The sequence below is a fragment of the Oryzias latipes genome, chromosome 5 (genome assembly GCF_053564925.1).
Source record: "Oryzias latipes strain Hd-rR chromosome 5, Olatipes_Hd-rR_3.1".
Lineage (NCBI taxonomy): Eukaryota > Metazoa > Chordata > Actinopteri > Beloniformes > Adrianichthyidae > Oryzias > Oryzias latipes.
Window position 1 is genome coordinate 11457130 of NC_136241.1, and position 12244 is coordinate 11469373.

General features: G+C 38.9%; 1 protein-coding gene across 10 annotated transcripts in view; it reads right to left on the bottom strand.

The window, feature by feature from the left end:
- Nucleotides 1-12244, bottom strand: part of atp2b2 (ATPase plasma membrane Ca2+ transporting 2) — a 144126-nt gene that overhangs the window by 100852 nt on the left and 31030 nt on the right. For 4 of the 10 annotated variants that reach the window (XM_078947079.1, XM_078947083.1, XM_011474844.4 and 1 more), the window contains exon 1: nt 2356-2499. The exons of the other annotated variants lie outside the window; for them this stretch is intronic. The gene's annotated coding sequence lies outside the window, so the exon portion shown is untranslated. Of the gene's footprint in view, nt 1-2355; nt 2500-12244 lie in introns of those variants that run through there. 10 annotated transcript variants of the gene reach the window in all.

The window sequence follows — 12244 nt, forward strand, 5'->3', positions numbered from 1 at the left end:
TCTTTGCCAGATTTTTTTAGCTTCCATCTTGACAGTTATGGGTCAAGGCAAAATGTATATCACATTTTAATGGTTCCTTCCTACACAAAATCTAGCGTAAAATTAAAATTTAAAGCAGCTGCAGATACAGAGGATGAAGATAAACCTATCCTCAAAAGTTAAGGGAAACTGGAGGCTAAAATAAAAATTAAAAAAATCGGTCACCCACTTCAGCCATTAAACCGCCCTGTGGATCAATGGGGTCATTCTATCCAGTGCAGTCAGGAGGGCTCTGATCTCTTCATTGAGGAAACTAAACAACCTCCTCACAAAAAGACAATAGGCCGAAACTCAGCATTACACCTGTACCTGAATGACAGTGAACACTCCTTTGAAGTCAGTAAAGTGTGAATTCAGAACAGAAAGAGCAGTAAAGGAAGCTAAATGGATCCACTTTCTCTCTGAGGAGATTGAGGTTCTGAGACTTTTCTTGATTCCTGTGTACATTTCAGCCCAGGAGACAAACAATAAATCCCTAACCATCTCTGCGCCACACCAAGACACTACTGAGTAAAAAGACAAACATTCTGATATTAAATGGCTTGTTAACATTTGCATCTGGTCACATAACATAGAGTTATTACAATTGTTGTCCTCTAAAGGAGTAGGAAAATAACCTGAATTCGCCATCAGCAGTCAGAACTGATGAAGCTACTCGAATAAGCAGCAAAAACATCTTTAGGGTCAACCTTTAAAGGTGCACTGAAGAGCAGAATACAACAGGCCATAAAAAGACATTTTTAAACAGTTTCAACTTATGATGAAGATTGCAATGACATCTAGTAAGAGATTCATTACCATTTAGGGAGAAAACCTACCCATAAAATATAGAAATATGATTATGTAAGCCTTACAGTTAACAATAATTGCTAAGTCAACATCAAAGTGCAGATAATTTTTATCATTATCATAGTGATAAAACTTTCAAGTGATCTTTTACAATAGAGTCTGTTGCTATGCTGCAGACATGATGATGACAGAGCAAAATTCGAGGCAGAGTGACGCTCCTGACATTGTAAGATACAGTATGAAAGGACAAACATGGAAGAATTTCTGACAGTATGTGATTCTGACATACGAATTATGTGACTCTGTCATGGCAACAATGTGTAAGCAGATATTTTGGATCAAAAAGTTTGAATAATGAGGAAAGTACTAATGAATCAACAGGATTAAAATTAAGAAGATGTTTTGAGCCTATAGACCTAAATTTGTGCTTTTGCCTATGAACAACTCTGTAACACACATTGAGCAGTTTCATGTCGCAGTGGAGCTGATGTTTAAGGTCACACAGTCCCAACCCCTAGAGATGCGCAACCAGTTTCTGTGACAGCCGGTCTGAGAGTGTGGTGGAATGACTGACTAACTGGTTCCAAGAGAGCATAAACAAATTAGTGGGTGTTCAAACTACCAAGCAGGTGTTTGACCCCCACACTGTCCTGCACCATGAATGTGATTTTCTTTTTTATGTCCGCATGTATGTATATACTTTCTATGTGTGTTTAATAGAAGGAGTAGTTCTATTGCACACCAAAACATTATGTTCTTATGCTGATGTGATTATAACCTAATACTCTGGAAAGAAAAGCTACCCAGTCAGATCCATGAACAGTGTATTGTCCACTGACTTCATGCTGCAGTAGAGTCATGGAGCCACGATAAGAAAGGCTGATGACAAACAGGTCATGGAAGATGGGTGATAATGTTCCCTATTAATTCAGTCACCATGCCAGATCGTCAGCTGGCTAATGCCGTGAAGACAGCAAATATACGCTACGATATAAGCTACGGCAGTGAAACCTGCTGCTGTGCCAGGACCAGTCAGTATGTGTGACAGAGACAGTCTGCAGACTTTCACTGGCAACAGATGGCCTGAATAAAACATCGTTATCTAGAAATTTGAAGAACTAGAAGATTTGGATTTCTCAAATAATAAATATATAGTTCAGATTATCGTGCTACGCTATTTTGTGTGCAAATTGCTACTATTGATGCATGAAATGCAACATGCATACAAAGACAGATCACGCACGCAGATCAAACGCATTCTCCAATGTGACTCCTCGTCTGCCGTATATTCCTTGCTCTGCAACCATCGATGCTGTTATAAGACTATATTATCTCGGTCGTGCATTCCCTTGTACCATACACACCTAGGAACAGCTTCCCCTCTCACAGATGATGAATGCCAGCAGCACAAAATGAAATCAGCAGACACGGAGAAGCGCGTAAAATACACCTTGCAGAGAGACAACATTTACTGATGACAGCAGAAAGATTGTTGCCATCAACACCCAATTGGGAAGATCTTCTCACCTTTAAATGATGTTGCAGCGGAACATGCAGCAAAGACTGGCCGCCACAGCGGGGGGCTGTATGTGTATGTGAATGTGTATGTGAGTGAGTGTAGGTGTGCATGTGTTGTGTGGAGACTCACTGAGCTGCACTCTCACTGCTACTGCCACAGCTGGGGCTGTCTCAATGTACAGCCTGTACCATGTTGGAAACCAGCAGGGGTGGGCGTCAGGACTGGAGTGTGTGTGTGTGCATGTGTGTAGGGTTTTTTTTGTTTGTATGTTTTTTCCTGAAAAGTGCTGCAAAGCAGAGATGTTGTTCATCACTTGAGAGAGTTGCTCTCTTTCTAGACAGAAAGATGGCGATTGGAAGACAGAAGAATTAATTGACAGATAAACCGAAGAAGTGGGAGAGCAGCTCTGGTGAGCAAAAACCCCAAATGAATGACTATAAAAATCAACCTGTTTCTCAACATCCCTATTCTCCAGTAGCTACATCCCACTCCCTCTTGCTGACATTTTGAGGCTAAAGCAGGACAACCACTTAAGCAGCGCTTTCAAACAAATTGCTGACATATTCAGGAGAGGAGGAAAGACAAAGAATAACAGGTGAGGGAGGGAAAAAAGAGAACATGCAAGACACAAGAAAGAGGAGAGGAACAATCCCCTGAAAGATGACAAACCACAGGACAGAAGGTAAAAAAAAAAAAAAGACTTGAGCAAACCTGGCTTTTGATCAATGAGAGTGTAGAGGAGGGGAGTGATTAAGTGAAAAACAGGGAGGTGGGGGTAACTTTCAAGGACATGAGTCATCTGTGTGTTCCACCGATTGGGATTCCCAAACAGCACACTCACACCAGAAGAAAGCACTCCCCCGTGAACATGAACGCTGCAGGACACAGTGACATTGCACGTTCGTACTTTTATTTGAGCGTCTATACCTGGATCATCCACCCCCAATCCACCACACAAACACACAAAAACACCTGTCCTGCTTCAACCAGTCATGTGGCTATCCAGCAAGCCAGGCGTGACACAAGAGGTTGCATGCTGCTGTCACGTAACTATCACACATCTCATTGAGTCACAGCGCGCATGCGACAAGACCAAGAACCTTATTGTGTCAAACTGCTACCGTTCTTACACTGTCTTTTTTACCACTCCTTTTTTTTATTTTCTACATGTTCATTTCTTTTTTTTCTCTCCTCTTTGTGTCTCGTTGTCTTCCCTGATATGTCACAGGTGTACTATGTAAATATCAGATGCTGGACTGCACTGGAATCACAAGCAGCATTATTCCACCTCAGGGTATTCCCACAAGAGTGAATGCATGCTAAACACAACTGAGCTTGGCACATTCTGGCTTGGGTTGGCATGGCACTTGCAGTTAGTTCATTCTGTTTACTGTCTGTATTGTCTGTGTCATGGTGGCTGGGTAAGCCCTTGCTATCATGGCTTTTATTGAGTTCTATCAGCAACCCCTTTGTTGTTTTTACATGCTAAATATTTAGAGTTTTTTACAAAGATAAACAATTTTTTTGTGAAAATGTTTTCTGTTAACATTCTTTTTACTACCAACAACTCTTCAACCGTTTACACAATTAACATAATTAAGAGTTTATTTATTTAAAACAAGGGACAATACACAAAAGAATATTGATTACATGAAATAGGAAAAGATGTGTTGTGCCAGGTTATTGTAAAATAGCCAATTTTCTCCTGTAGTTACTATGAACGTAAGAGCAGGACATATTAGAGAGCATAGCACCAGATTAAGAAAATACACAGCAACACTGAGCACAACAGCATATTTTCATCAAGCTTTCAATCACAAACAAATAAAAAATACTACCACACAGGGGCGGAGCAACAGGGAAGCAAGGGGGTGCAGCTGCACCCCAGCAAAAAGCCCCCCTTCCATTTTTGAGTCAATAGTAGTATCGCTATTAACAAAAATCAAGTCAATACAAGCTTCTTTAAGCATTGCTAAAATAACTTAAGAAACAAGCATAAAAAAATAAATAAATACATTGTTAGAAGTACATATTTTTTATCCTCTCATTTGTAATGCCCCCCCTTGGGTGGATGAGGTGCAACAGCCTGGGCAGGTAAAACCAGTCAGAGCAAAACCAAATTGTTAATGAAGAGGGCCCTGTCACTGTATGTTTTTACCACAGAGACATCATAGAACCATCCTCATCCCCTAATTCCACCAGCACACTCCCAACTTTTTGTTCATGGATGATAGTGCTCAGCCCTATCATACCAGAATTATTACAGCTGGACTTCAGGAAGTGAGAACCCCTCATATGGTATGGCCAGCAATGTTCTCTGACCCAAACCCCAAAGAGCAGTATATCCCATTCTTGGTTCCCAGGGCACACTGTCCTGGGTTTTTTCAATGCAACCCTGCTCAAATACGCCTGTCTTTTTCATTGTCAGACTTCTGTAGAGCCTGATGATGAGATGAATCAGGTGTACATAAGCAGGGCAACATGGGAAAGATGCAGGACAGTGTGCCCCGAGGACTAGGGTTGGAAAACCCTGCCATAGGGACCAGCTGAACAGAGACTGCACGATTGTACCCCACTCCCAAGTGATGGTGACCTGGCAGAATTGCATGTACTTGTGGAAGAGTCTAACATAACGTCTCAAAACAACATCATGATGCTAATGAGACACCGCTGTCAAGCTGGAAGTTGACACAATCAATTTTTTTCTATTTAGGGATATCTTTTTTGTTTTTATTTGGGGGTAATAAATATCAAACTAAAGAAAAAAGTGTTTTTTCTCATTCAATATTAGTAATATCAAAGAGAACTTTTATATTACTAATATGTATTTGGTACTGTTCAGACCAAATAGGAAAAGAATGGAAGCGTATTGCATTCAATTTTTTTTTCATGTATAAAAAAATACAAATAAAAACAGTGATCTTCTGTCAAATGTCTTCAGTGATTTTTATTCTAATATTTTTAAGAACTACAAAAGCAAAGAACTACAAACAGGCTGGGTGCTAACCTCATCTGCTCATGAAAACTAAGACATGAGATGAGTAGAAAAGTCACAACGTGTCCGTGTCATAGACATGATCCGTTTCTAATATGTACTCGTCACGACATCACCTCTGTTTTGTTCTTCCTACTTACTACATCCACCAACATTACAGAGCAAAATGTAAGAGAAGTCTTAAACATTGCTGTTTATTTATTTTGTTTGTGAGTCAATCCTGAAAACATTATTGGGCACAAAGCAGCAAGGTCCATGGGTGGCCTGCTGGACGTCAACATTGTTGGTGTGGTTAAGTTTGCTCTACATTTTTTCAGAATTTGCTATAATTTTTTCTGAATTTCGCAATAATTTTTTCTGATTTACATGAAAAAAAGGTTTCATTGAATGCAATACGCTTCCATAGAAAATCCCTCATTTAAAAAACAATATTATTATGTCTAATGTAATTCAAAGTGGCGCCATCTGAACTTATAATAAATCCAAAAATATTTTGAATGATCAAAGAAGCAAATAAGAAGCAATTTGGCTGGATATGAAGATGTTAGGAGTGGAGGAGAGAAGAAAAATTAAAACAAACTCAAAAAGAAAATAAGGGTTTGTTGGGTCCTGTTGGCTTAGCAGGTCTAACATTGAATTTCTTATCAATGCAGTTATTGAAAAACTTTTTATTAAATTAGATATTGGCTCGTGTACAATGACGTACATCAAGAAAGATGACCATGGCAAAGTGAGGGAAGAGAAAGAGAGAGACTGGGAGCAGTGATGGGGATCAGAAACAGGCCCTGAATATCAATGCAGCATGTCTAAGAGAATTCAAGGCTGCAGTGCACCAAAAACAGGAAACCTTGGAAACAGAGCGGAGGAGCACCACAACAGACTGGAGCTTGAGGTATCGGTTCCTCACAGCCAGTAACTCCTCCATAACTATTTCTTTCCTTGAAAAATGTTCCTGATTGACCTCATTTATAAATGTGTTTATTTACAGATTTGAAAGCACTAGACAGACATTTTTATAAACCCAAATTCAGCTAAGAGCCATACATGTACCTTGTAGAAATAGAATTGCTATTTTCCCTCTTTGAAAAAGCAGACAATGCAATTTCCAAATGCCAGTTTGTGAATGAAAACAAGCATGTCTTCCAACTGAAAACATGTTTATTGAGCCTGAGAAGCATTTCTACCACATGTTCTGATGACTGACAAGTTATAGAAGCATCCTTTCTGGACTGCTAAAATGCTCTTTCCCTTCTCATTCCTTCCCTTTGAAAAATGTCTTTCTTTTCAGTAAGATTGGTTAACCCAAAAAGTGATAATGCCATGCAAAGGAAGTGCTCCGACACAAGCTGCTTATTCTTGAAAAGCGTTGCTTTGGTTTTGGCTGTTGGAAAAGTAACGTGAGTGATGAAGTCTGAACCAGTTTGGTCCTGATTGAATCACATGCCTGGCTCTAAACAGGCAAAGCTGCTTTGTAGTAGAAAATACTTGTCACATAATTATGAAGACACAGTTTTGTCGTGAGTTAGGCACCTTTTTTGGCTCTTGATCTCAGTAATAGAATTATATAAATAAATAAAACCTAGATGTGTGCTATATTTAAATATCGCTAGTGCCAACCTTACCTTAGAGCAATCACACCTCATATGTTGAAGCCAACAGCCAGTATTCATTAGACTTGTTATTTTTCAAGCCTCATGTTGTCTCTAGAGTGCTGGAGTTAAACAAAAACCCACAAAGTCTGCTTTAGAATTGTAAAAACGTGAGCAGTAAATACTTTGATTTCAAAATCACCATCACTCTCAACTTCTGTTACCTAAAACAGAGTACTTGCACACAACCATACTACAGCCCACACTGAACTAAGATGGCATAAATGTGTACTCATCTTTGAACAGCTGCAACACATGCTGACAGTTACTCAAGTTTAGAGCTGAGTTATTTAAACGCATGCATTTGTTGGTTTAATGGACTCTTTAGGTAAACAACATGTGTTTTAGGAGAAAAGTCCCTGTTTTAACTAGAGCAGTTAGTTGCTCAGCTTCTTTGGTCCGGATCAAGGTGCGATGTTTGTCTTTTTCTTCTGTTTGGTTTAGTTTGTAGTCTTGTTGGACTTTTTGTAAGTAATAATAATAATGGATTGGATTTATCTGCGCTTTTCAAGACACTCAAAGTGGTCTGCATTTGCATAATCACAAATGTCTTTGTGCTACACTTGGTGGGAAACTGGTTCTCTTATTGCAGTTAACACTTTCTGAAAATCCGCTGATCTTGTTCGTAGTTATGTTCATGAAACCAGGAGAACAAAACTTCTGTTTTTGCATATTGTATCTCATACTTTCACAAGGTTTGGCAAAGCTTTTTTCCCTCTAAAGAGGTACTGTTCAGAGGGTCTAAACCAGGCTTGGGCAAACTATTTTACTTGTGGGCCACATGGGTTCTAAAATTCGAGGCAACTTGGAGTGTTTTGGTAATCCACTTTGTAAGAGAAAGCAATAACATGGAATCATTTGGATTGAAAATCATTACATTTTTTTAAAATAACATTTTTGAGTTTGTATGTTTGTTTTTTTCAAAACTGTGGGTTTTGTTCAAATTTTTGAGACAATTGCACCATTGGTTTGATGTACCTTGTGTAAAACGCAAGCTTATACTGATTGACGAGGTTTCCTGCTAATCAGGACACAGAACAGGGTCGACTGTTTGAAAAAAATGCAGCATAATTGCTCTAAAATAATGAGGGAAACCGTGAAAGATGAACTCCAATGTAAAAAAGGGAAAAGGGTCTTCTGTTCTATTTGATAGGGATTTTAGAGGGCTTCAGATCGGAGCAAAGACTGCAGAAGGGTGGTTTAAAATATCACGTTTTATGTGGGTCTCGATCATGTGGCCAGATTGAAAAAAAAAAAAATCATACATTGTTCAGGGGGCCAGACTAAACATGGCAGCGGGTTGCCTCCGGCCCGCAGACTGTAGTTTGCCCACTCCTGGGCAAGGCACCACCACATTTTTTTTGTTTTCTCCTGCGGCTGCTGTATTATGTACGCTTCTACCCAATTATCAAGAAGGCATTGTATCTTCACGTTGCTGATTTTGTCATAGTAGAATCGACTTTTGATTGCCCCTGTCCATTTTTACTGCCCTAAAAATGGAATTAATCAAAATGTTACAGACCAGCACAGAAAACTCATTCCTTCATCTTCCAAACCACTTTATCAATTTCTAGGTCACATGGCTTCTGGAGCCTATCCAAGCTCCCTTGGCCAAAGGCAGGGTACACCCTAGACACACCCGCATATTCACATCTACAGACAAGATAGATTCATCAATTAACCTATGAAGGATATTTTTTTCTTCTCAAATCAAGGAATATTTTTATGCTGTTAAGAAATAAAAATGCATCAGATCATGAATACAAAATGTGTTTTTTGTGGGTTCTACAAAGATAGTCATATTTTCTTTGTACCGACCTATGTAAAGTAAAATATGACCCTAGTTGGAATAATTATACCTAGTTGATCTATGTTCTGGCAACACATTCATTGAAGAAGAGCTTAAAAAAAATTAACAACAAACAAATAAATAAATAAATAAATAAAGCACATACTTGTACAGATACAAAATTTAGAAAATAAAATGCTTGTTTTTTGGAACCAGTTCAGCTGGAAGTCAACTGAAGGGAAGAAAAAGTGAGAAAACCTGGATGTCCACATTCATTAATCTAACAAAGCATCTGTGTTTTCCTTTTATTTTTTTTATTCATCCCTCTTCTCACACCCTGTCTACACACACGGACACACATGCACACACACACACACACACACACACACACACACACACACACTAGCATGAACACAAACAAACACTCTCCAGAAATAGCCATACGTTCACTTTGTATCTGACTGTTTTCAGAGGGAATGAAAGCTTGGTTGATGTGAGGCCTAAATCCTGCTGGAAGATCTGTCATTCCTTCAAATCTGTTACCTTGACAGAACATGGACAGGGATTTTTACAAGGGACACAGTGGTATACAGAACATATGAAGAACAGGGCTGCTTAGCCAACGGCAGTGATCAGATGGTGTCACTACACAAATATTTAGGATGCCGCGTCTTTAGCTGTCAGAAGCTCAGGTTTTTGAACCCGCAAACGCCCAAAGTCATGTTAATTTCATTCCTAATAGTAAAAAATTGCATTAAACGTCTTGATTTATGACTGTCTTCTATTTATGTAATTTGAACTTGGGTTATTAATATCTGTTTGTTACATTTTATCATAGTTCCTTTACGTTTTAAACTTATGTTGATCAAATTGCTGTTAAATGTGTATAAAATGATGAATAAATAAAAGAAGTTTAGAACTAAAATAAAACCACAAAAATGTGGATGCTGCAGTTATGGCAGTAATCTTACGGAAACAGGTGAAACTACCAAGGAGGGTGATGCCATTACCAAAAGACTAAAACATTTTATCTTTTCTATTAACTTACCTTTTTAAATAAAAAAAAAGAGAGAAAAAGATCAAGCAAACAATGAACAAAAAAATCAATTAGTGTTGTGATGCATTTGCTGACTGAAAGAAATCCAGTTATATTTCTCATCCCCTGATATGTAGGTTGCTTTGTAAATGACGAGTTTCAAATGTTGGATCATTTCTTTTTGTCAAAACAAGATTACCTGCAAGCTCCATGTTTGTCCTCATCAGAAAAGTGCCATTCCAAAGGATATTTTATTTTTTTATTTTCCACCAAACATTTGAACCAAGAAGGAAATGAGGGCACAGATAGATAAAAATTATTTTTGCAAAGAGGCAATAGTTTTTCTTTAAAGGTTGAATCTGACTTAAATAAATGGAAGCATGTTCAATACATCAAATGCCATGGGAGCTAAAGGGCTGCCTATGCACATTTTTCTTCATTAACAGGGTTGACTGCATGTTAATTACTCACTCTCTCGTTTTCTTTACCTGCTCTGCGGCTCTCTGTGACCTCTAAAGGGCAAAGGAGGTCTGTTGGAGTGTAGCCCAGCCATGGTCAAGCAGGGATGCATTCTGGGCCCTCAGACACTGAGAAAAAACAACCCCCCCTGACTGAGGAGGGCAATCAAGAGTGACCAGTTCACCTAAGTTGCATGCTTTTGGAAACTGAGAGAATGACAGAGCATCTGGAGCAGAGCCATGTGGACAAATGGAGATTCTGCAAACTCCACACAAAAATAGAGCCAGTCAGGGGTCAAACTTAAACTTTGTCACTGTGATGTGAGAACCTGAGCTCCCTACTGTGCAGATTTGCTCTAATTTCTTTGCATGTTTTGATTTGTTTGTTTGAGAAAATTCTTGGAAGCTTTATACAAGTCTTTTTTTTTTCTGCAATAAATTAGGAATAACCCGCATCTCCATCAGGAAGACAAGTAAGGATACAGTGTATGTAAGGTGTGTCAAGGTAAAGAACTGCTAAACAAATGCTTTTACTTCCATTAAAGGAGAGAAGGAGACCTATATTTGGGCTGGGTGGTAAAGAAACCAGGATTTGTTAGTGAAGATTCGCATGCAAAAACCAGGAACAAGTGGTACAGAGCGTGCGCACACACATAGACTGTGCTAATTTCATTCCCCATCTTCTATGATCTGAATAAACACATCTATGCTCACTTGGTCTTCTCCTGCTACTGCAGAGCTTCAGCCTACCTCTCTCACGGTCACACCAAGGGCATCTACTCCCTTGAAACAGTACAGCAAAAGCCTGTCACAGAAGGAGAGGAGTGGAGAAGCACGCTTCAGCAACAATTATCATTTTCACGGAAAAAGGCAATGAGTAATAAAGATACCGAGGGTACAGACGAAGGATGGAATCTGTAATCCTTCTAAAAATGAAGGGAGAAGTGCCGCAGCAAGATGGAGAAGAGGAAAAATGATGGCAACCAAAAAAAAAGAGGGAGAGGGAAAGGCTTTGCCTGGTAATGGAGATGAGATGTTAATGTCCCTGATAGTGATGCACTGCAGCAAACTGAAAGAAGCAAAAAGACAGGAAGAAGAAAGGGAATGAGGTGGAGGACAAGATACAGTAATGGCTGATTAAGACAAAAGAGAAGTGTAAAAAGTAAAGGATGAAGAAAGGGTGGAGGAAAAACAGCGGCTCTGGAGAGGATTCAGCATCATGTGGAATGAATAGAAAGGAAGGAAAAGTGCAAAATGCGGAAAGGTGTTTGTTTTTTTGGCTAAAATGCAAATTAATATGTAAATTCCCTAAAAGACTGGATTTTCACACAACCTAAACACACTAAGTACACACCAATTTTCCTGTTGGACATATGCATTTATATCCAAACAAACAAAAATGGTTCCTTTGTTTAAAGTGCATGTAAAGAAACTGGAAATATACATGTCTCTAAATCATATGTGCAAAATAGTACAGTAATTAAGTTTTGCCACAGTACTAAGTAATCCAAGCTGTGGTGACTTTAAGATTCTGTTGACTTTACAGGTTGTGTATGATGCAGACCAAAATCCTGCACATTAGTAATGCAACTGATCTCACATACTTAATCACTATCCACCTAAAAAAACTGGTTTGCTAAACAGGATGTTACTATTGAGAGTATCTGAGGGTGTATACTGCTTTTTTGATGTATTGTTCCAAATAATGTGGACCGCTTTCCTGGATTATACAGTAGTTTCTTTTCCTTGTCCAGCATTTTCTTAAACTTAAGAGAATCACATACTCCCACACATTTTTTCACAGTCAGCCCCAGACTGAATATTGAACTGTAACTGCTGTTCAGCAGAACTGTACAATTATCACCATTTTGCTGTGTGCTGTTAACTGGACCAAGTTAATGTCAGTCATGTAACTCACTCTGAGCCACTTCACTGAATGTGTTGCTTCTACACACTCTTTCCCAGTCCTT